This window comes from Macaca nemestrina, chromosome 16, assembly GCF_043159975.1.
Source record: "Macaca nemestrina isolate mMacNem1 chromosome 16, mMacNem.hap1, whole genome shotgun sequence".
Classification (NCBI taxonomy): Eukaryota; Metazoa; Chordata; class Mammalia; order Primates; family Cercopithecidae; genus Macaca; species Macaca nemestrina.
The window spans coordinates 36,950,936-36,974,004 of record NC_092140.1 but is presented as its reverse complement, the minus strand read 5'-3'; the positions used below and the strand labels follow the sequence as shown (position 1 = coordinate 36,974,004).

General features: G+C 38.1%; 1 long non-coding RNA gene across 3 annotated transcripts in view; it reads left to right on the top strand.

Annotated features, from left to right (window-relative positions):
• Positions 1 to 4,414: 4,414 nt before the first annotated feature.
• LOC139359088 (uncharacterized) overlaps positions 4,415 to 23,069 on the top strand; it is a 48,078-nt gene continuing 29,423 nt past the window's right edge. For 2 of the 3 annotated variants that reach the window (XR_011614720.1, XR_011614718.1), the window contains exons 1-2: positions 4,415 to 4,604; positions 7,526 to 7,782. This is a non-coding gene — a long non-coding RNA (uncharacterized lncRNA). Of the gene's footprint in view, positions 4,605 to 7,525; positions 7,783 to 13,243; positions 14,271 to 23,069 lie in introns of those variants that run through there. The other variant, XR_011614719.1, reaches the window with a different exon arrangement.

The following is a 23,069-nucleotide window of genomic DNA, read 5'->3' as shown; positions in this document are numbered from 1 at the left end:
AAGTGGAGTTATTAATACTTAGCTAGATACACAGGTAAAAAAACTAAAATGGTATGTCATTGCCTGAAGTTTAGACAAGTAGACCAATACAACCAAGTAACAAGTCCAGAACACGGGGGAAAGGAGAGGCCTTCAGTAAGTGATTCTAGGTCAACTAGATAGATAATTAGAAAAACAACAAAAAAAAGAAACTAGGTCCCTACATAATATTTTAAAAATTTTAGGTGGACTGAAGATTTCAATGAGAAACACCAAAGTTCCTAGATGAGAACGTTTGCATAATTCTTCAGGACCTTGAAGTAGATTCAACAGAACATAAAAAGTTCTGCTGATAACAAAAAAGAACGAGGCCGGGCACAGTGGCTCACACCTGTAATCCCAGCACCTTGGGAGGCCGAGGCGGGTGAATCACTTGAGGTCAGGAGTTCAAGACCAGCCTGGCCAACATGGTGAAACCCTGTCTCTACTAAAAAATACAAAAATTAGCTGGGTGTGGTGGCACATGCCTGTAGTCCCAGCTACTTGGAGGCTGGGACAGGAGAATCACTTAACCAGGAGGCAGAGGTTGCAGGGAGCAGAGATCGTGCCACTGCGCTCCAGCCTGGGTGACAGAGCAAAACTCTGTCTCAAAACAAAAACAAAGAAACAAAACAAAATTAAGAGAATCATAAGCTAGATTATAATGAAATCAAGACTCTCTATTGAAATACCTATATTGAAAAAAAAAGAACAAGAAGCAAGTTACAGAATTGGAGACAGTATCTGCAACACTTATAACCAGCAAAAGACTCATACACAGACTACAGAGGTACTACAAATCAATATTGAAAAGACAATACAATAGACTTGAACAATCATTTCACCAATAAAAGATTATAACCTGGCCAAAAAAGTTATGAAAACTGCCCAGCCCCAATAGTAAGCAAGGAAATGCAAGCTAAGATCATAAATCAATATCACTATTAACCCACCAGAATGACAAAAATTAAAAATTATGATTTATATGTATAATGTCCTTCATAATAAAAATTAAAACTATAATAAAAATTAAAACAATTTAAAAATTGAGGGGAATTAATATTAGAAAGTCATTTAAGAAAACAAAAATATTCTAATGAATGCACAAATGTCCAAACAATGCTTATAACAAGTAGAAGCGGCCGGGCACAGTGGCTCATGCCTGTAATCCTAGCACTTTGGGAGGCCGAGACAGGTGGATCACGAGGTCAGGAGTTGGAGACCAGCCTGGCCAACATGGTGAAACCCCATCTCTACTAAAAATACAAAAAATAAGTGGGTGTGGTGGTACACACCTGTAATCCCAGCCACTCCAGAGGCTGAGGCAGGAGAACTGCTTAAACTAAGGAGACAAATGTTATAGTGAGCTGAGATTGCACTACCGCACTCTAGCACGGGTGACAGAGCAAGACTCCATCTCGGGAAAACAAACAAACAAAAATAGTAGCTTTGTCAAAAATTCAATTCAACCAATATTACTTTCTTAATTTAATACAATTTCAATGATGATTCTGTTGTTTTTAAGAAAAATGAATAAAATTGTATTAAAGTTGATGAGATTTAAAAATTTTCTATCTATGGAATACTATTCAACCATAAAAATAGAATGAAATTATCCTTTCTTGGATGCAGCTGGAGACCATTATCCTAAACAAATTGATAAAGAAACAGAAAACCAAATACTGCATGTTCTCACTTATAAGTGAGTACACATGGACATAAAGATGGGAACAGATCATGTGATCTACTAGAGGGGGGCTACAGGGGAGGGAGGCAAGGGCTTGAAAACTACCTATTGAGTACTATGCTAAGTACCTGGCTGACGGGCTCATTTGTACCCTCAATATCACACAATACATCCATGTAGCAATCCTGCACATGTGTCCTTTGAAATTAAAAACTGACATTTTAAAAAAAGGGAAATAGTAATATTTTAAAAAATTAACCAAACATCATTTCTTTGGGTCTTCTTTGCTTTATGAAAGCTCCCATGTCTTGCAAAACTTTCACTAAATAAACTTGTATTCTTTTCTCTTGTTAAAAACATAAAAATAAAAATAAAAAGTGTATATGATAGAAAATTTTGAACAAAGAAAAGTGGTAAGGGGATTATATACCTTATGAGATACTTAAATTTACTACAAAGTCACTTTAATCAAAACACTCTGGCACCAACACAAAAACAGACAAGTAGATTTATGGAACAAAATAGAATTCAGAAATAAATCCACAAAAATGGCATTTTGATTCAGTGGGAAATAATTCGTTTATTAATAAATGATCCTGACATAGTTGGCTATCTGTGTAGAAGAAAACAAGCTAGATCATCTACCTCGTGCCATATGCCAAAATGAATCCCAGATGGATAAAATTTAAATGCAAAAATATTTTATAGGTTTATAAAAATTAGAAAATTAAGATGTTTTCACAATCTTGGGGCAGAGGAAAACTTCCTATGCGAAAAAGAATTGTCTCAAGCCATAAATTTTAAGAGACATATTTTGACATAATAAAATTAAAACGCTGTATGGCAAATTCACTATAAACAAAGTCAAAATAAAAATGATTAACTATGAAAACATTTGCATATGACAAAAGTTCACTACATATAGTAAGCAAAAAGAATGCCTCCAATTAGGGAAAAAAAATGAAACAATGAAAGAAAAATGGAAGAAATGGTTTTTTACAGAAGATAAAATTCAGTTGGTCAATAAATGAAAAGATGCTTAGCCTCATTAGTACAGAGACATAAAAATAAAGTAGCATTTTTCACCCACATCAGCAAAACCAAAAAGATTTATGACATTTGGAACTGATGAAGATGCAGGAAAATGGGCGCTCCAATTTTATTTCTGGAGCTACAAGTTGCCTAAGCTTCTCATAATAAGCTAACATTAAGAGATCTGGTCATTGTTAACATTCAGAATATACATACCTTTTGGCCAGGCAATTTCACTTTGGAGAATCCACCCCATAGATACAAAAGCACCTATGTATAATGGGATGACTATTGCAACATTTTTGCAGAGACAAAAAGAGAAAAAGCCTGTAGAAACAAATGATTATCATTGATACAGAAATAGATTGTGGAGTATCCATTCTACAGATGTAAACCTTGAACAAAGGAAAAGAAAAGAAAGGGATGAGAAAAATAAAGGGAAAAGGAAGGAAAGGAAAAGACTTAGATCACTAGTCTTCTGCAGGATGTCCATGATGTATTGCTAATCTGCCCATGAATGGGTATAGAAATTTTTGTAAAAGAGCAAACAATACCTCTATATGTATATATGTTTGCTTGCATAAGCGCTGAGAAAGTCATAGAAGTTTTAACATCCAGCATACATTTAATATTAGTTTGGAACAACTGGGAATAGAGGAACGAGGAAAAAATATCTTTTAAATACATCTCTTTGCATTGTTTTATCAATTACAATGAACATGTATTTCTTAATTATTGTACTAAACTACTTTTTATAGAATACTTATTGATTGAAAATACACTTTTCATCTATGGCCCTTAACCCATCTGAAAATGGGTATTTGACCCTATTAACTTGACATACATTCTAATATAAACCCTTTCTCTAACTTTTCTATCAATCTTCTTTCCTGGATTTCCTTTTGTACTCTTTCTATTCCTTCTCTGTCTCTCTTGTTAGTACCATGTCCTCATTCATTCTTGGGGGAAAAAAAAAATCTCTGCAAATTCCTTCTCATAGTTATTTCCTTCCCTTGCATTCATGGGAAAGAATTCACTTATTCACCCACTCATGGTACTGAATCCCCCTACAAATTCAGACAAGTGTAGGAGACAGAGATGAAAATCAAAAAATTAAAGTGGGGTGAGATAATCTTTGAATGTAATATATACTGAATCCCTAGAGGTAGGTGTGCAAAAGTACATTTTAAAACACTAAAAAGTAACCAGCCACCTGGGACTAAACCTTCGGAGCAGAGTGCTGAAGAAAACGTGGCTTTGCCAGATGGACAAAGAGGAGGGCCAGTACTCCAGACACTGAAAACCATGTTTTCGTGTTGGCATTCATTCTTTTTTCCAGCAATCTTAACTTTTTTGACAAACCACATGAATTGTAGAGGAGTACGTGTTGGACTAAAATTGTGCTAAAAAAATTTCCTCCTCTGAAAACTAGAGAAGTAAACATATTGCATAGCTAGTAAGAACAGTCAATAATAAGAATGAACACCCATACTCGTGGGCACCATAAGTGGGAAAATAAAGAGCACAGCATGCTCTGGTCATGCATACACTTTAATTCTTTTGTTAGATTGGTTAAATGATTACAAAATATTTTGCTACATATGTTGGTTCTCATAATTTGTTAGGGAGTAGGGTTTTTTTTGTTAAGCTGACTGGTTCTTTTCCTTTTAGGAGAAATGAAGGTGTCTGAATTGGAGAATGGAGTGGGAGGAAGCATTTAAAATGACTGTTACTTGCAACTGTGCTGTTGGAGCAAGAGAAAACCTGGAAGAATTCTGAAATAGCTCTGCTAGTTCTCCTCATTGCACAACAGTATGACTGCTACAGAGACAGCAAACAGAGAAAGGGGAGAATGGGTTGCAATCAGGTAAATAAGCTTCTGCTCTTTGGCTAATTTTCTAGTAAATAGAAATATGCTTGCACAATAATACAATGAGAATTTTGTTATTTAGGAAAACTGTCTCATATGTAGCGGAATTATAGACCTATAGGGTAGATTAACTGGAAACTATGTTAGAAATGTGTATCTCAGCTTCCTCCTTTTACAAATTAGGTCAGAGCAGTTAAATACGTTTAAGATCTCATAGCTACTAAGTTGTCATTCCTCTCTATAATTCTACCTCTGTAATATAAATCCTTTGAAAAAGCTGCAAGCAAATATTTGTAGCACTTCTGGACAAATTAAGATCTTTCTGAATATTTGTACAATAGAAATGCCACTTTAAATACACAAAGGAGATTTGCTATTTAAAAAAACTCTGAAATTAATTTTTAATGCACATAAATACCTTTCATCAATACAGTTCTTAGGTTTGATTTTTTAAATAGTATTTTATTTTCCTGGGAAAAGGAAGTAACTATTATATTTTAAAATTATGATAGTGAAAAAAATCAATGTTCTTATCACAACAGCTACAGAAATAACTGCAGTGATCTTATCAACTCTGTTAGATAATTATTGAGAAATGTTTATTACTATTGCAGTATATAGGTTGCCTAAATGTTTTCACCAATAAGGAAATCTTGAGATTACCCAACTAGAATAAAATCAAGTGCCATTAAATCTGGCATGCCTTTTGCTTTTCTGACACCTGTAAAACCACTTTCTGTACCACCCCCAGCTGGTTTTTAATTTATTGACTACACGTTTTAGTCAGCTGCAGGTACCACCTGTTTCTAAACACTTAGCATCCATGTCTGATAAACTGCTGTATAAATACTTTGGGGACTTCCTTTGTATCCCTTGTGAGCCTTTCCCCAACTACATTTCCATCTTCAGAGCTTACATTTCCAATCCTACCTTAAATAAAAGAATATCCAATTACAGTCTGAGAAAAGGCTCCATGTTTATAAAGGAAGATAAGTAAAATCATGTTATGTTTAGAAGAAATGGGAGAAGTCACATCATATTCTCTTCCTGTCTTTATCCAAGGTCTTGGTTTTCCTTTCAAAGGTTATAGCTCAATTTCAACAATACGCTCACACAAATGCAGCATTTTATTTCAACAAATATTTCAATGCCCACATGTTGCAGGCACTGAAACATCATGGTATTGGGGGGTGGGGGTAGAAGTAGGTTAGCATTGAAACCAAGGGGTTAATTTAATCAGGTTTGCCTACTCTGCTCTGCTTGGGTTTTGTTATTTCTTTTTCTTTCTTCCATGAACCTGAAGGCCATGGTAGCTACTTTTAACTTTTCCATAGGCTAGGAAATCTATCATCACTTAGGCATGCCTTGAGGTATATATACCTAATCTCCAACTTCTTTGCCTGTCCCAAGACCTCTTCCCCATGACTGTTCCCACCAGCCAGTTCCTCCCATTCTTAGAGACTAATTTCTCACTCTCATCTCTAAACATCCACATGGTTGCTAGAATTCACTTTAGAATCTAGAACCAGAATCAATCACTACATGTTCAGGGAGCCCAAAAGCAACTCCTGCTGTTCACCCCCAAAAAATAACAGATATTAACACAAATAAAATGACAGCAAAAGCTTAGGAATATGAAATCTGTCAAAAAACAGAAATAAAAGATAGTAAAAAGAGTCTAAGCCTATTAAGACAGGGCAGAAACAAGATTTTAAATAGAATCACAAAGTCTGACTAGGCAGATTTTCACACGGGTTTTCAAGGTCAGCTGGTTGATTTCTTTTCTACTGATTTGGGGTTTTTGTTGGAGTTTTGTTTTTGTTTTGAATAACTCCAATAGCTCCTTCCCACATCTTGGTCATCCAAAAGGAAATCTATAGTTTTCTCATCATCCAGAGGCTACATTTAGCCCCTTCAACCCATACTTAGAACGCCAAGGGTTCTGTCTGGGAGAACTGAGTGGGAAGAAAAAGGTAAGTGTTCTGGTTCCATCTGAGTTCAGTAAGTCCCAATATTCTATGTTGGCACTTCACAGAAAGAGGTTTTCCAGCTTCACATGCTGTAAAGAAATCCCTGCAGTTTCAAAGGGGTGTCAGTGGGAACCTTCCCTGTGTATATTTTCTAGCTTCTCTGTGGGTCTAAAATCTCCCCAGCTGAAACTCTGAGGTGGGACCTGCCTTCTACAGACTTCCTATTTCAGCCTGACCTGTGAAACACACAACCTAGGTTCTTGCTGTGGAAGAAACTGAGTCTTTCTTGTTTTAGGCCCTTGACTGGTTACCTCATGCCTTTTTAAAAACTGAAACATCTTTGGGCAGGAACTTTCTACCTGTTTTTTGAGCATGTATTTAAGATTAGGTATATATAAGGGCAAGTTCACCAGACCTGCTTCTCACACAAGATGCAATGTTTTCAGACACCATTCAGACTGTTATCTTGCAGTATGCTTCCCAACTGAAACCTGACTAATTGTTCAACATGATAGATAAGATTTCTTATGTAAACTTGTACCGTGAAAACATCACCTGCTGAATATTAGTGAAGAAAAAATAAAATTAGTCAGGACTTTCTCAGAAAACTTTTAACTTCTTGAAACATTTCAGCATATTTAACTGAAAATACTTGAAGTTAAATATGAGTCCTATACAGTTCAGATAACATATGGACTAGTGTTGGTCTAAAAGTTCATTGTAAATTATTTGAGATTCAGTGAGTTTTTTCATAAAGAAAATGATATGTGGTACTTAAATGACAGATATCAATCTTCATTAGCACATTTGATTCCTAAGGCATTGGCATTTGACACTCATTGAATTATTTCCATTGTAATAAACCTAAACCTCCATGTATACTCGAGAACCCCCAAACACAAACTACTTCAACATGCCTCCTCACACAAACTCTTCTCCCACTTCCAGGACTGTGTGTGTTGCCAAAAAAACTGGCGAGTTCAGTGTAAATCCTGCTGCTCGCTGCACAGAAAACCAATCGTTTAGATAGTGAGTATTGCCGAGCAAGAAGACTTTATTCAGATACTACAGGTGAGATGGAAGCTCAGCCTGAAATCCATCTCTCTGACTCAAACTACGGGTTTATGCAGCAGGAAAGAAATGTAGCAACGTGTAAGAAAGCAGGAACTAATGAGGAACAAGGAGGCATCTGGTACCCTGATCTGGTGAGTTTCAGTTCTTTGATACTTTGAGAGGCCTGAAGGTTCTTTCCTGAGGAAGGAACTCAGATAAAACAAACGCAAGTTTCAAGTTTTAACAGCAGAAAGGTCAATTTCTATGTTTATCCAAAAACAACTCTCTCTGGGACTACTGGACCGTTTTCAGTGGGAGAAGAAAACTACTAAGTGCCAAAATGAAGTAGTATGTTAAGTCCTACTTAATTTCCTATTAAAAGGCATGTGAAAATCTAATCATGGAATGTCTGATAGGGTGTATAATTATATAATCATATGTTAATGTTGAAATCTTTCCCATTATTGCAGAGCAAGAGTTTTCCTCTATGCACCAGGGGGCAATCCTTGGTCATAGATGTAAAGATGAATAACAGTGTTTCTACTCTCAGTGGAGCTTTAGAAGAATACACAAAGACACCTAAACAGGTCAATGCCCTTATAACAATACTGCATTAGTCTTTGACTTCCATAAGCAGCGTGTGTCTAAGATTGACCGAGAGGTTTGGAGTCAGAGATGCACAAAACTATTTCAGTAAACGTTCATCCTAAGACTCAACCACATTATGACACCCAACTTTACAGTTGTCATGAAGCTCCATGGGAAAACATATGGAAACCACTACTTACTGTGTCTTGTGTGAAAAAAGAACTTCAAAAAAATATGGGCTCCTTTCTCTTTCCTTCTTGACATCTCATGTCATCTGTCAAATTTCAAAACATGTTTTTAAAAGATGAATTCCAGATTTCTGAACCACAGAGGAAAATGCCCAAAGCTGGGAACATAATTGCTACTCTATGGGGCAGCCTCCATGGTAATTGTATCTTACTTCTTCCACTGTAAACAGTTTTCCAGAAGCAAAGAGCTGTGGGAATGTGGATTATCTGTAAAAGTTAGACCTTTCATTATTGTTTAACACTGACCACAACTTGGTTTGGAGTTGAATCCCACATGTTTGTTGCTGCAAAGGGACTTATTTCTAAACTGATCCAATGCTATTACTTAGAAATAACTCCTATTATGGTTCCTTTATCTTCTTGTTTAATAGCTCTCCCTTTGTTTAGAGTGACCTCGCAAAGTGTGGTTAACAGGACTTTCCACAAAAGTTGAAAAATCCATTAGAAGGCTCAGTTGAAAAGGAAAAAACTGAGAACCTATAAACATTTGAGGAAATGCCAGAGGCTTGTTCAGAACTTTCTTATTAAACCCCAGACCTAACTAGCAACAGTTTGTTTCCCGTTAAGTGAATAAGGAATGATCTCTAAGGTGCCTTCAAGCTCTTAATTTCTATGAGTTAAAGTGGACAAGGTTTCCTTAAGAGAGCAGGTATTTTAATGATATGAGAAGTGGATCCGAACCCTTAAGCTCTTTTTTAGAAATTCATTTCAAGGCAGTGGTTTATGCTTTCAGTATTCAAAGCCCAAGCCTGTTATTACTCTGTGGAGGTGAGTTTGTTTAAAGGAATGTGCCCCTTTGTGTGATGTGCACAGCCAAAGCAGTATGCATTTTTTAACTAGGTTCACAATATTGGGGTAAGTCCATAGGAAACGTTTCAAGCTGAACAAATGTTCCCTAACCTTTTCATCCAAGCCTGGAGCAAGGAAAGAAATTCAATGTCCTGTGAATTTTAGTTCTCATTTTAACTGGAATTCTTACTTGACCTCAGTCTCAATTCTTAATCTAGGCTCATCTTAAATTTTTTGCAACACAGATCCTTAAGCTGCTTTGAATAACTCAATAACCAAGAATTACTATTCAAGTTTAAGTAGTCTTCTTTAAGCAGCCCAGTTATAAGGAAGAAACTGAGCTCTGACAAACTAGTAATAGCTAACATGCCAGGCCTTACATCAACTCATTTAATCTTGTAATGACCCTGTGAAATAGGGACAATTAAGATCACCATGTTATCCTTGGAGAAAATTAAGGTGTAATAAGCTTCCCAAAGTTACAGATATTAAGTGACAGAGACAAGTTACAAACCCAGGTTCCTAATACGGCCTTACAAGAGCTCTACATGAGAAAGATTTACCTTGAACTGATGCCCAGAGATTCTGATTCATTTACAGTGGGATGGGATGGGATGGGATGAGATGGGGCTGGAGGCAGTTGTCTACAAAAGCTAGCTCATCCAGGTTCCGAAGAAGCAATTGTAAGATTTTCAGAAATTCAATCAGCCAGTTAACTTCACAATTTCATGTTGGTTGCTTGAAATTGTTCATAATGGGAGCAGTTATGAGTAACCAACAATTGCTACAAGCTAGACCCTTCCTCTTTCCCCTACCCTCACACGACTGGTTGTTAAACACCACCAAGCAGAGACTAATTATTACTTTTTGAGACCGAGTCTCACTCTGTCACTCAGGCTGGAGTGCAGTGGCGTGATCTCTGCTCATTGCAACCTCCACCTCCTGGTTCAAGCAATTCTCCTGCCTCAGCCTCCAGAGTAGCAGGGACTACAGGTGCGCGCCACCATGCTCAGCTTATTTTTTTGTATTTTCAGTAGAGGCAAGGTTTCACCATGTTGGTCAGGCTGCTCTCAAACTCCTGACCTCAAGTGATCCACCCGCCTCGGCCTCCCAAAGTTCTGGGATTATAGGCGTGAGTCACTGTACCCGACCTAGTTATCCTTATTTTTAAATTCTGCCGATTCTAACATGGCAGTGAGGTTGACAACTAACTACTCCTGGTACACAGTTAACTCTGGTTTCTTTAAGGGGTAATATGAGAGGATACAGAAGGTGGGCCATTCACTTTTTACTACATAATGTGTTTGATACAAGTATACATTTCTTTTATAAAGTAATATACCAAATTTAAAGAAAACAAATAGGCCGGGCGCGGTGGCTCACGCCTGTAATCCCAGCACTTTGGGAGGCCGAGGCGGGCGGATCACAAGGTCAGGAGATCGAGACCACGGTGAAACCCCGTCTCTACTAAAAATACAAAAAATTAGCCGGGCGCGGTTGTGGGCGCCTGTAGTCCCAGCTACTCGGGAGGCTGAGGCAGGAGAATGGCGTGAACCCGGGAGGCGGAGCTTGCAGTGAGCCGAGATCGCGCCACTGCACTCCAGCCTGGGCGACAGAGCGAGACTCGGTCTCAAAAAAAAAAAAAAAAAAGAAAACAAATATTTTTCAAGGTTTCCTCTGTCATTTACTTATAGATATAGAAAAAGCAGTTGATGTTGTCCTTGAGGCTTGGCAATGGGATAGGTATAGTAGGTAACGAGGAAGGGTCCTTAACCACAATCTATAGAGAAAAGTCAAGAGTTGCTCAAACAGTGAGTGATATGAACAGCCAAGAGTCAGTTCTTAGACAGAGAATATTTCCTGGTAGACTTTGGGTGGCTCTGGTACCAGGTGGGGATAAAGAAAATATAATAAACTAAGCAGTAAAGTCAGATAACAAAGAACTAAAGTCCATCTGGTCCTGATACCTGGACTTTGCAGACAGAAGTGGAGTCCAAACCTGAGAAGATTATCAAGAATACAGGGAAACTTTAGTCATGAAGTAATTGGGATCCTAGCAGGATCCCCAGATGTAAAATAATATGGACAGGTAAGACCAAGGCTCACTTCTTGAAACTAAAAGATGAAAGCCCAATTAACTAGGCCAAGGTTAGAGAAGACCAAGCAGCACAGCTGGCCTGACCACGAGCCTCTACCTGAGGCCCTGCCAAATGCCCAGGGCCTCTGCTGTGTCCCTACCAGTTCCACAGGAACATAGATGATCTGGCTGCTAGGACTGAAATTCTTAAGGGACAGTGGGCCAAGGAAGTTTATTACATGTAATTTCACTTCAGCAATTATGACACACTCTGAATTATAATCTTTCTTGCTATGAACTAGTTTTAAAAAAGTCAGATGCCATTGCAATTAATTCACATAATGAGGCCACACCATCCCCCATTACACTCTCATTTTTACGTGACACAAATTCCCTATCTTGGTCCAGCTTTGTGATTTTTACCAAAAACCAACTAGTGTGGTAAAAGTTAAATTAATAAGTAGAAAAAGAGAACAGCATGAATTGACATAAGGGATGTGTATCAGATAAAAGCTAAAATAAGACCAGCACAGTTGCTCACGTCTGTCATCTCAGCATTTTGGGAAGCTGAAGCTAGAGGATTGCTTGAGGCCAGAAGTTTGAAACCAGTCTTGACAACATAGTGAGACCCTATCACTACAAAATAAATAAATAAATAAAACAAAAAGCAGCCAGGCATGGTGGCCTGAGCCCGTGCCCAACTACTAAGGAGGCTGAGGCAAGAAGACTGCTTGAACCCAGGAGTTTGAGGTTACAGTGAGCTGTGCTCACTGGAGTGCTACTGCGCTCCAGCCTGGGTAACAGAGCAAGACCCTGTCTCTAAAAACAAAATTTATATAACTTTAAAATAAAATTTAGGCCGGGCACGGTGGCTCAAGCCTGTAATCCCAGCACTTTGGGAGGCCGAGGCGGGTGGATCACGAGGTCAGGAGATCGAGACCATCCTGGCTAACATGGTGAAACCCCGTCTCTACTAAAAATACAAAAAACTAGCCGGGCGTGGTGGCGGGCGCCTGTAGTCCCAGCTACTCAGAGGCTGAGGCGGGAGAATGGCGTGAACCCAGGAGGCGGAGCTTGCAGTGAGCCGAGATCGCGCCACTGCACTCCAGCCTGGGCGACACAGCGAGACTCCGTCTCAAAAAAAAAAAAAAAAAAAATTTAATAAATAATTTTTAAAGCTAAAACATAAAGGGGAAGGTATGTAGACTCATTATGTTAATATAATGATTAAGTTATCCTTAAATTTTTATTCAGTACAAAATAGGAAACTTGAGAATGAAAACTCCTCCTAATACTGACTGTTAAGAAATATGTGCATAAACCAAAAAATATATATATATATACCAAATTGTGGTGAAATGTTTTCAGTAACCTGCTTAGGGGCATCCTTTGAAAACAGAATCATCTTTTCAATTTGACCCATTTGCTTTAAGGTAATAAGAATGTGAAAATTAATAAGTAATGATGATACATCAGATACTGTCCACAAATCCTCAAATTCATGGAACTCTTTGGAGACAGAAACTTCAGTAGTGCCCACTACATAGTAGATAACGAATGTTTACTGACTTGAAAGGATGGCGTGTAATGATTTGTACATTGTAAGTCACTGGAGCAGACTTGAGATTGCTAGGGTAGATATTAAAAAAGGAATTTAGTGGCCCAACAGTGTATTTTTGATGAAGGTATTTTAGTGACTCACTGAAATAAAATAGGGGTCTTTCATAGGTTGCACTTAGTAGAGTGATACGTACTATAGACATTTACAGTCTTTGAAATATAAGAATTACTTATATGGACTCCTTATTAATGTCTTTAATGGTATATTTACTTGATATTCTTTTATCCTCAAAATTTGTTGTTTTATTTATGCTCTATCAGTTTAACTTTAGATTTTTTCTATTCTTTTAGATTTTTTCTATTTCAAGAAACTACTTCAAAAATGTCAAGTCAACTTGGAGACACATCTGTTTTACTTTCTTATTTCTAAAAAAAAAGTTGAACGAATTAGTAGCATTCTATATATGCTGGCATGTTTTTCGCCTCTTTTACCTTTTTTATACTTTCAAAGGTACACTTTTCTATTTTTGCTCATATTCAGGATTTTTTTGGCCAATTTATCTAAGACAATTTTCATTTCATTCTAAACGTTTGCTGAGTATTCAGTGCTGTGGCTTGCCAAGAGGCTCAACCTTGGAGACTTTGAAGTTACACAGCCTGAGAGACATGAATCATTCTTTTTTGCCTAGTAATCTCTCATTAGTTGGCAGGTAAACTCCACTTAAAACAGATGTTCTGGCATGGAGTTAAAGTTGTTAGCAAGGCAATGACTGAGAAGAGATGGCACCGATGGGATTCTATCCCATCCTCTCCCTTTATGTGGGGTTCCACCACCAAGACAGCTTCCATTCCAGCAGGAGTCTTCAAGTCTATAGAAAGCCAGGGTCAACTCACATATCTGTTAAGGACTTCACAGTGTGTATTAGTTCCCTATGACCTCTGTCATAAATTAACATAAATTTGGTAGCCTAAACAGATATTTATTCCATCATGCTTCTGGAGATCACAAGTCAGAAATGTTTTCACTAGACCAAACCAAGTGTTGGCAGTACTGTACGATAGAGGAAGACTAATTTACTTGCCTTTTCCAGCTTCTAGAGCATTTCTTGCATCCTGGCCCCATCTTTTATCTTCAAAACCAGCAGCATAGAATCCTACTCCAGTGGTCACATTGCCTTCTTTGTACTGCTTCCCTTCTGTAAGAACACTTGTGATTACATGCAAGGTCCTCCAGGATAATCCAGGATAACTCCCCCTTCTCAAAGTCCTTAACCAAATCACATCTGAAAAGTCTCGTTTTTACATGAGATAACATTCAGTTTTAAGAGATAAGGATCTGAATATCTTGAGAGGCGTTATTCAACGTATCACAGTATGTTACCATCCATTTTTTAACTTGTTTTACTAAACATATTTAATGTGTTTTTAAAACGTTTATACGTTTGAACCTCAATTGAGCTTTCTGTAATGCTTATTTATTTTGGTATTCATTTATTTACTCTTTTCACTAAGACTTGAGTGGCTACATTGTGCCAAACAGTCAGCTGACTCAGATAAAACAAAGAGTTTTAAAATATTAGGCAGTGGCCGGACGTGGTGGCTCACGCCTGTAAACCTAGCACTTTGGGAGGCCGAGGCCAGCGGATCACAAGGTCAGAAGATGGAGACCATCCTGGCTAACACAGTGAAACCCCGTCTCTACTGAAAACACAAAAAATTAGCCGGGCGTGGTGGCAGGTGCCTGTAGTCCCAGCACTTTGGGAGGCCAAGGCGGGTGGATCACGAGGTCAGGAGTTCACAACCAGCCTGGCCAAGATGGTGAAACTCCGTCTCTACTAAAAATACAAAAAAAATTAGACGGGCATTGTGGCACGCACGCACCTGTAATCCCAGCTACTCTGGAGGCTGAGGCAGAGAATTGCTTCAACCTGGAGGGGCGGAGCTTGCAGTGAGCCGAGATTGTGCCACTGCACTCCAGTCTGGGTGACAGAGTGAGACTTCGTCTCAAAAAATAAATAATAAAAAAAAAAGTAAACTCTACAAGCCAGAAGAGAGTGGGGGACAATATTCAACATTCTTAAAGAAAAGAATTTTCAACCCAGAATTTCATATCCAGCCAAACTAAGTTTCATAAGTGAAGGAGAAATAAAATCCTTTACAGATAAGCAAATGCTTAGAGATTTTGTCACCACTAGGCCTGCCTTACAAGAGACCCTGAAGGAAGCACTAAACATGGAAAGGAACAACCAGTACCAGCCATTGCAAAAACATGCCAAAATGTAAAGACCATCAAGGCTAGGAAGAAACTGCATCAACTAACGAGCAAAATAACCAGTTAATATCATAATGGCAGGATCAAGTTCACACATAACAATCTTAACCTTAAATGTAAATGGACTAAATGCTCCAATTAAAAGACACAGACTGGCCAACTAGATCAAGAGTCAAGACCCATCAGTCTGCTGTATTCAGGAGACCCATCTCACACGCAGAGACATACATAGGCTCAAAATAAAGGGATGGAGGAAGATTTACCAACCAAATGGAGAACAAAAAAAAGCGGGGGTTGCAATACTAGTCTCTGATAAAACAGACTTTAAACCATCAAAGATCAAAAGAGACAAAGAAGGCCATTACATAATGGTAAAGGGATCAATTCAACAGGAAGAGCTAACTATCCTAAATATATATGCACCCAATACAGGAGCACCCAGATTCATCAAGCAAGTCCTTAGAGACTTACAAAGAGACTTAGACTCCCATACAATAATAATGGGAGACTTCAACACTCCACTGTCAACATTAGACAGATCAACGAGACAGAAAGTTAACAAGGATATCCAGGAATTGAACTCATCTCTGCAGCAAGCAGACCTAATAGACATCTATAGAACTCTCCACCCCAAATCAACAGAATATACATTCTTCTCAGCACCACATCATACTTACTCCAAAATTGACCACGTAATTGGAAGTAAAGCACTCCTCAGCAAATGTACAAGAACAGAAATTATAACAAACTGTCTCTCAGACCACAGTGCAATCAAACTAGAACTCAGGACTAAGAAACTCAATCAAAACCGCTCAACTACATGGAAACTGAACAACCTGCTCCTGAATGACTACTGGGTACATAACGAAATGAAGGCAGAAATAAAGATGTTCTTTGAAACCAATGAGAACAAAGATACAACATACCAGAATCTCTGGGACACATTTAAAGCAGTGTGGAGAGGGAAATTTATAGCACTAAATGCCCACAAGAGAAAGCAGGAAAGATCTAAAATTGACACTCTAACATCACAATTAAAAGAACTAGAGAAGCAAGAGCAAACACATTCGAAAGCTAGCAGAAGGCAAGAAATAACTAAGATCAGAGCAGAACTGAAGGAGATAGAGACACAAAAAACCCTCCAAAAAATCAATGAATCCAGGAGTTGGTTTTTTGAAAAGATCAACAAAATTGACAGACCACTAGCCAGACTAATAAAGAAAAAAAGAGAGAAGAATCAAATCGACGCAATTAAAAATGATAAAGGGGATATCACCACCGACCCCACAGAAATACAAACTACCATCAGAGAATACTATAAACACCTCTACGCAAATAAACTGGAAAATCTAGAAGAAATGGATAATTTCCTGGACACTTACACTCTTCCAAGACTAAACCAGGAAGAAGTTGAATCCCTGAATAGACCAATAGCAGGCTCTGAAATTGAGGCAACAATTAATAGCCGACCAACCAAAAAAAGTCCAGGACCAGATGGATTCACAGCTGAATTCTACCAGAGGTACAAGGAGGAGTTGGTACCATTCCTTCTGAAACTATTCCAATCAATAGAAAAAGAGGGAATCCTCCCTAACTCATTTTATGAGGCCAACATCATCCTGATACCAAAGCCTGGCAGAGACACAACAAAAAAAGAGAATTTTAGACCAATATCCCTGATGAACATTGATGCAAAAATCCTCAATAAAATACTGGCAAACCGGATTCAGCAACGCATCAAAAAGCTTATCCACCATGATCAAGTGGGCTTCATCCCTGGGATGCAAGGCTGGTTCAACATTCGCAAATCAATAAACATAATCCAGCATATAAACAGAACCAAAGACAAGAACCACATGATTATCTCAATTGATGCAGAAAAGGCTTTTGACAAAATTCAACAGCCCTTCATGCTAAAAACGCTCAATAAATTCGGTATTGATGGAACGTACCTCAAAATAATAAGAGCTATTTATGACAAACCCACAGCCAATATCATACTGAATGGGCAAAAACTGGAAAAATTCCCTTTGAAAACTGGCACAAGATAGGGATGCCCTCTCTCACCACTCCTATTCAACATAGTGTTGGAAGTTCTGGCTAGGGCAATCAGGCAAGACAAAGAAATCAAGGGTATTCAGTTAGGAAAAGAAGAAGTCAAATTGTCCCTGTTTGCAGATGACATGATTGTATATTTAGAAAACCCCATTGTCTCAGCCCAAAATCTCCTTAAGCTGATAAGCAACTTCAGCAAAGTCTCAGGATACAAAATTAATGTGCAAAAATCACAAGCATTCTTATACACCAGTAACAGACAAACAGAGAGCCAAATCAGGAATGAACTTCCATTCACAATTGCTTCAAACAGAATCAAATACCTAGGAATCCAATTTACAAGGGATGTAAAGGACCTCTTCAAGGAGAACTACAAACCACTGCTCAGTGAAATAAAAGAGGACACAAACAAATGGAAGAACATACCATGCTCATGGATAGGAAGAATCAATATCGTGAAAATGGCCATACTGCCCAAGGTTATTTATAGATTCAATGCCATCCCCATCAAGCTACCAATGAGTTTCTTCACAGAATTGGAAAAAACTGCTTTAAAGTTCATATGGAACCAAAAAAGAGCCTGCATCTCCAAGACAATCCTAAGTCAAAAGAACAAAGCTGGAGGCATCACGCTACCTGACTTCAAACTATACTACAAGGCTACAGTAACCAAAACAGCATGGTACTGGTACCAAAACAGAGATATAGACCAATGGAACAGAACAGAGTCCTCAGAAATAATACCACACATCTACAGCCATTTGATCTTTGACAAACCTGACAAAAACAAGAAATGGGGAAAGGATTCCCTATTTAATAAATGGTGCTGGGAAAATTGGCTAGCCATAAGTAGAAAGCTGAAACTGGATCCTTTCCTTACTCCTTATACGAAAATTAATTCAAGATGGATTAGAGACTTAAATGTTAGACCTAATACCATAAAAATCCTAGAGGAAAACCTAGGTGGTACCATTCAGGACATAGGCATGGGCAAAGACTTCATGTCTAAAACACCAAAAGCAATGGCAGCAAAAGCCAAAATTGACAAATGGGATCTCATTAAACTAAAGAGCTTCTGCACAGCAAAAGAAACTACCATCAGAGTGAACAGGCAACCTACAGAATGGGAGAAAATTTTTGCAATCTACTCATCTGACAAAGGGCTAATATCCAGAACCTACAAAGAACTCAAACAAATTTACAAGAAAAAAACACACAACCCCATCGAAAAGTGGGCAAAGGATATGAACAGACATTTCTCAAAAGAAGACATTCATACAGCCAACAGACACATGAAAAAATGCTCATCATCACTGGCCATCAGAGAAATGCAAATCAAAACCACAATGAGATACCATCTCACACCAGTTAGAATGGCAATCATTAAAAAGTCAGGAAACAACAGGTGCTGGAGAGGATGTGGAGAAATAGGAACACTTTTACATTGTTGGTGGGATTGTAAACTAGTTCAACCATTGTGGAAGACAGTGTGGTGATTCCTCAAGGATCTAGAACTAGAAATACCATTTGACCCAGCCATCCCACTACTGGAGATATACCCAAAGGATTATAAGTCATGCTGCTATAAAGACACATGCACATGTATGTTTACTGCGGCACTATTCACAATAGCAAAGACTTGGAATCAACCCAAATGTCCATCAGTGACAGATTGGATTAAGAAAATGTGGCACATATACACCACGGAATACTATGCAGCCATCAAAAAGGATGAGTTTGTGTCCTTTGTAGGGACATGGATGCAGCTGGAAACCATCATTCTTAGCAAACTATCACAAGAACAGAAAACCAAACACCGCATGTTTTCACTCATAGGTGGGAACTGAACAATGAGATCACTTGGACTCAGGAAGGGGAACATCACACACAGGGGCCTATCATGGGGAGGGGGGAGGGATTGCATTGGGAGTTATACCTGATGTAAATGACGAGTTGATGGGTGCAGCACAGCAACATGGCACAAGTATACATATGTAACAAACCTGCACGTTATGCACATGTACCCTACAACTTAAAGTATAATAATAATAAATAAATTTAAAAAAAAAGAAAATAGAATTTATGGATTCAATTTATGTTAAAATTGTTTTTTACAAGTTAGTATAGTGAATGGAAGAATATATTTTATTGGCATTAAATATTATGCTTTCTGAAGTAAAAAAAAAAGTAAAATAAAAAATAAATTAAAATATTAGGCAGAAAATTAAAGAACTAAGTATGACTAGTTTATTAAGGGCTCCATAGAAAAAGTAAATGACAAGCAAGAATAGAAAGATTAGGTAAGCAGAGAAATTGAATCAAATGGAAATGCTAACAAATCAAAAACACTAACAAATAATGCCACTGATAAGTTCATCAGTAGACTGGACACAGCTAAAGAAAGAATCAGTGGCCGGGTGCCGGTGGCTCAAGCCTGTAATCCCAGCACTTTGGGAGGCCGAGACGGGAGGATCACGAGGTCAGGAGATCGAGACCATCCTGGCTAACATGGTGAAACCCCGTCTCTACTAAAAATACAAAAAAATTAGCCGGGCGAGGTGGCGGGCGCCTGTAGTCCCAGCTACTCGGGAGGCTGAGGCAGGAGAATGGCGTGAACCCGGGAGGCAGAGCTTGCAGTGAGCCAAGATCTGGCCACTGCACTCCAGCCTGGGCGACAGAGCGAGACTCCATCTCAAAAAAAAAAATAAAGAATCAGTGGACTTGAAGATAGATCAATAGAAACTTTCCTAACATAGAAACAAAACCGTCAAACAAAATTGATGCTTAACCAGTCAGAAACCTCCAACTGACTTTTAACTAGAGACTTTACCAATCAGAAATCACCAACTAACCTCTAAGGACTTCCAGTTTTAAAACCAATCAAATTCTTTTTTAATCTTTCTTCTGGAAACAAAAGTTTCCCCTTGAGGCCCCTCAGTGGAGCCCTGAAGTACTTGTGCCTTGCACTGCCCAACTCATGAATTGCTGAATGTGCAAATAAACTCTTTGAAATTGTAATGTGCCTAAGTTTATCTTTTAACAGAAATAAAAATGGCCAAGAACTTTCCAAAATTAATGACAGACGTCACACCACAGATTTAGGAAGTTCAGAAAACACCAAGTAAAATATATACAAACAAAACCCATCCCTGGGCATGTCATATTTAAACTGCAGAAAATCAAGGACAAAGAAAATCTTTCAAGAAGCCAGACTGGTGTGGGGCATGTGGGGACACCTTACCTTTAGACAGACAAAAATAGGAGGTACAGTATATGTCTTGCCAGAAACCATATAAGAAAAAAAAAAAAAGTGAAATAAGCACAAACTCCCACCAATGTAGAATTGTATGTACATCAAAATTATTAGAATTGAAAGAGAAATAAGAGTGTTGCCAAAAAAAAAAACACAAACAAAAAAAGCATGGAAAGCATCGCCAAGAGAAGTTCCCTTTAAGAAGTGTTTTTAAAACTTTAGGCAGAAGGAAAATAACATTGGTGAGAGGCGTGGATCCACATTAAGAAAGTATCAGAGGCCAGGCTCGGTGGCTCAAGCCTGTAATCCCAGCACTTTGGGAGGCCGAGACGGGCGGATCACGAGGTCAGGAGATCGAGACCATCCTGGCTAACACGGTGAAACCCCGTCTCTAATAAAAAATACGAAAAAAAACTAGCCGGGCAAGGTGGCGGGTGCCTGTAGTCCCAGCTACTTGGGAGGCTGAGGCAGGAGAATGGCGTGAACCCGGGAGGCGGAGCTTGCAGTGAGCCGAGATCTGGCCATTGCACTCCAGCCTGGGTGACACAGCAAGACTCCGTCTCAAAAAAAAAAGTATCAGAGAAGAAATAAATGGAGGCATGATGGTCAGTTTTATGCATCCACTTAGCTAGCTGCAGTTCAGTTATTTAATCAAATGCTGATCTTAAGGTAAATGGCCATCAATCAACAAGTGGATAAAGAAACTGTGAGATATATATGATGGAATACTGGTCAGCCGTAAAAAGGAATGAATTAACAGCATTTGCAATGACCTGGATGAGACTGGAGACTATTATTCTAAGTGAAGTAACTCAGGATGGAAAACCAAACATCGCATGTTCTCACTGAAATGTGGGAGCTAAGCGATGAGGACACAAAGGCATAAGAATGATACATTGGACTTTGGGAATTTGGGGGGTAAAGTGAGAGGGGGGCAGGGGATAAAAGATAACATATATGGTGCAGTGTATACTGCTTGGGTGATGGGTGCACCAGGATCTCACAAATTGCCACTCATGGCTTTTTGTGTAAAGAACGTACTCTTTTTGAGTAAAGAACGTACTCATGTAACCAAATATCCCTGTACCCCAAGAACTTATGGAAAAATAAAAAATAAGGTACTGCTGTGAAGGTGTTTTGCAAAAGTGATCAAAGTTTATAATCAGTTGACTTTAAGTAAGGGAGGTTACACTAGATAATTCAAATGGGCTTAATCCAAGCAGTTAAAAATTCTTAAGAGTAGAGTCAAGCTTTTCCTAAAACAGAAATTCTACCTGTGGACAGCAGTTGCAGCTGCAGGTTTAGCAGCCAAAGTTCCAGCCTGCCCTTTCCAACAGCTTGTCCTACAGATTTGGGGATTGTCTAGCCAGCTTTTTTTGCATAAGCCAATTCCTTACAAAAAAGTTCTGTATCTTCTACTGTTGTTTTTTTCTGGTTGAATCTTGACTCATACAGAGTTAGAATAATTTTTTAAACTGTCCTTATTTAATTAACCCAAAAAATGGTTGACTATTAAAAATACAGTCATGATGTATTGAATGAAATGAATGATAACAATACTGTCACAAGGGATCATAGGGTAGAATTGGAAATAGTCCATCATAAATTACTTGCACTACCTGTGATGTGCTATAGGCTTATTTGAAAATAGATGTACGTTAGTTTAAGATGTATACTGTAAACTCAAGGACAGCCACTAACTTTTTTTTAAAGTATAATTGACACACTAAAAAACAGATAAAATGGGATCATATGAAATGCTCAATTGAAGAGGAAAGAAAGAACTCACAAATAAATGATTAAATAAATGGGAGCATATCACGCTGTACATAATAAATATATACAACTAAATAAATCCTTAGACTTTTTAATTTTAAAAAGGCTCAAATTGATACAGATATATAGCTCTCAAGGAGGTAGAGTATAACGTCCCATAAGTGTGGGCTCACAGTGACTTCATTGCAAAGAGTAACGTGGAAAGGGGGGAAAATAACTTGACAGTGGAGAAATCTTTCAATAATCTGTGACATCCAACGTGATGTGTTGTTAGTGCTTATCAAGCCTAGCATCAGCAGAAATAAGCCACGTTACCATCAATGTGATGTGATGAGAACGGCACTTTGCCGCTTCAGTATTCTTCCCCAAAACTCATAACCTTCATTTAATCATAAGAAAAACATCAACCAAATCTCAATTGTGCGACTTTCTAAAATTACCTGAACAGTACTCCTCAAAACTGTCAAGGTCATCAAAAACAAGGAAAGTCTGAGAATGTGCCATAGTATGAGACGCATAAGGAGACATGACAATTAAATGTAATGTGGAATCCTGTGAACTCCTAGAACAGAAATAGGATATTAGGTAAAAGCAAAGGGGATCTGAATAAATCGTGGGCTTCAGTATAAAATATACTAATTATATGTGTGTGCATATATGTACTTATACATAATTAGAATTTTAATTTGAGTATTTAATTGCAAGTAAAATTGAGCATATTTTCATGTATTTTTTTTATAAGGACAGAATTTTTTGCAAATTGGTTATTTATCAGAAGGAAGGAAAGAAAAAAGGAAAGAAAAGGACGGAATGAAGGAAGG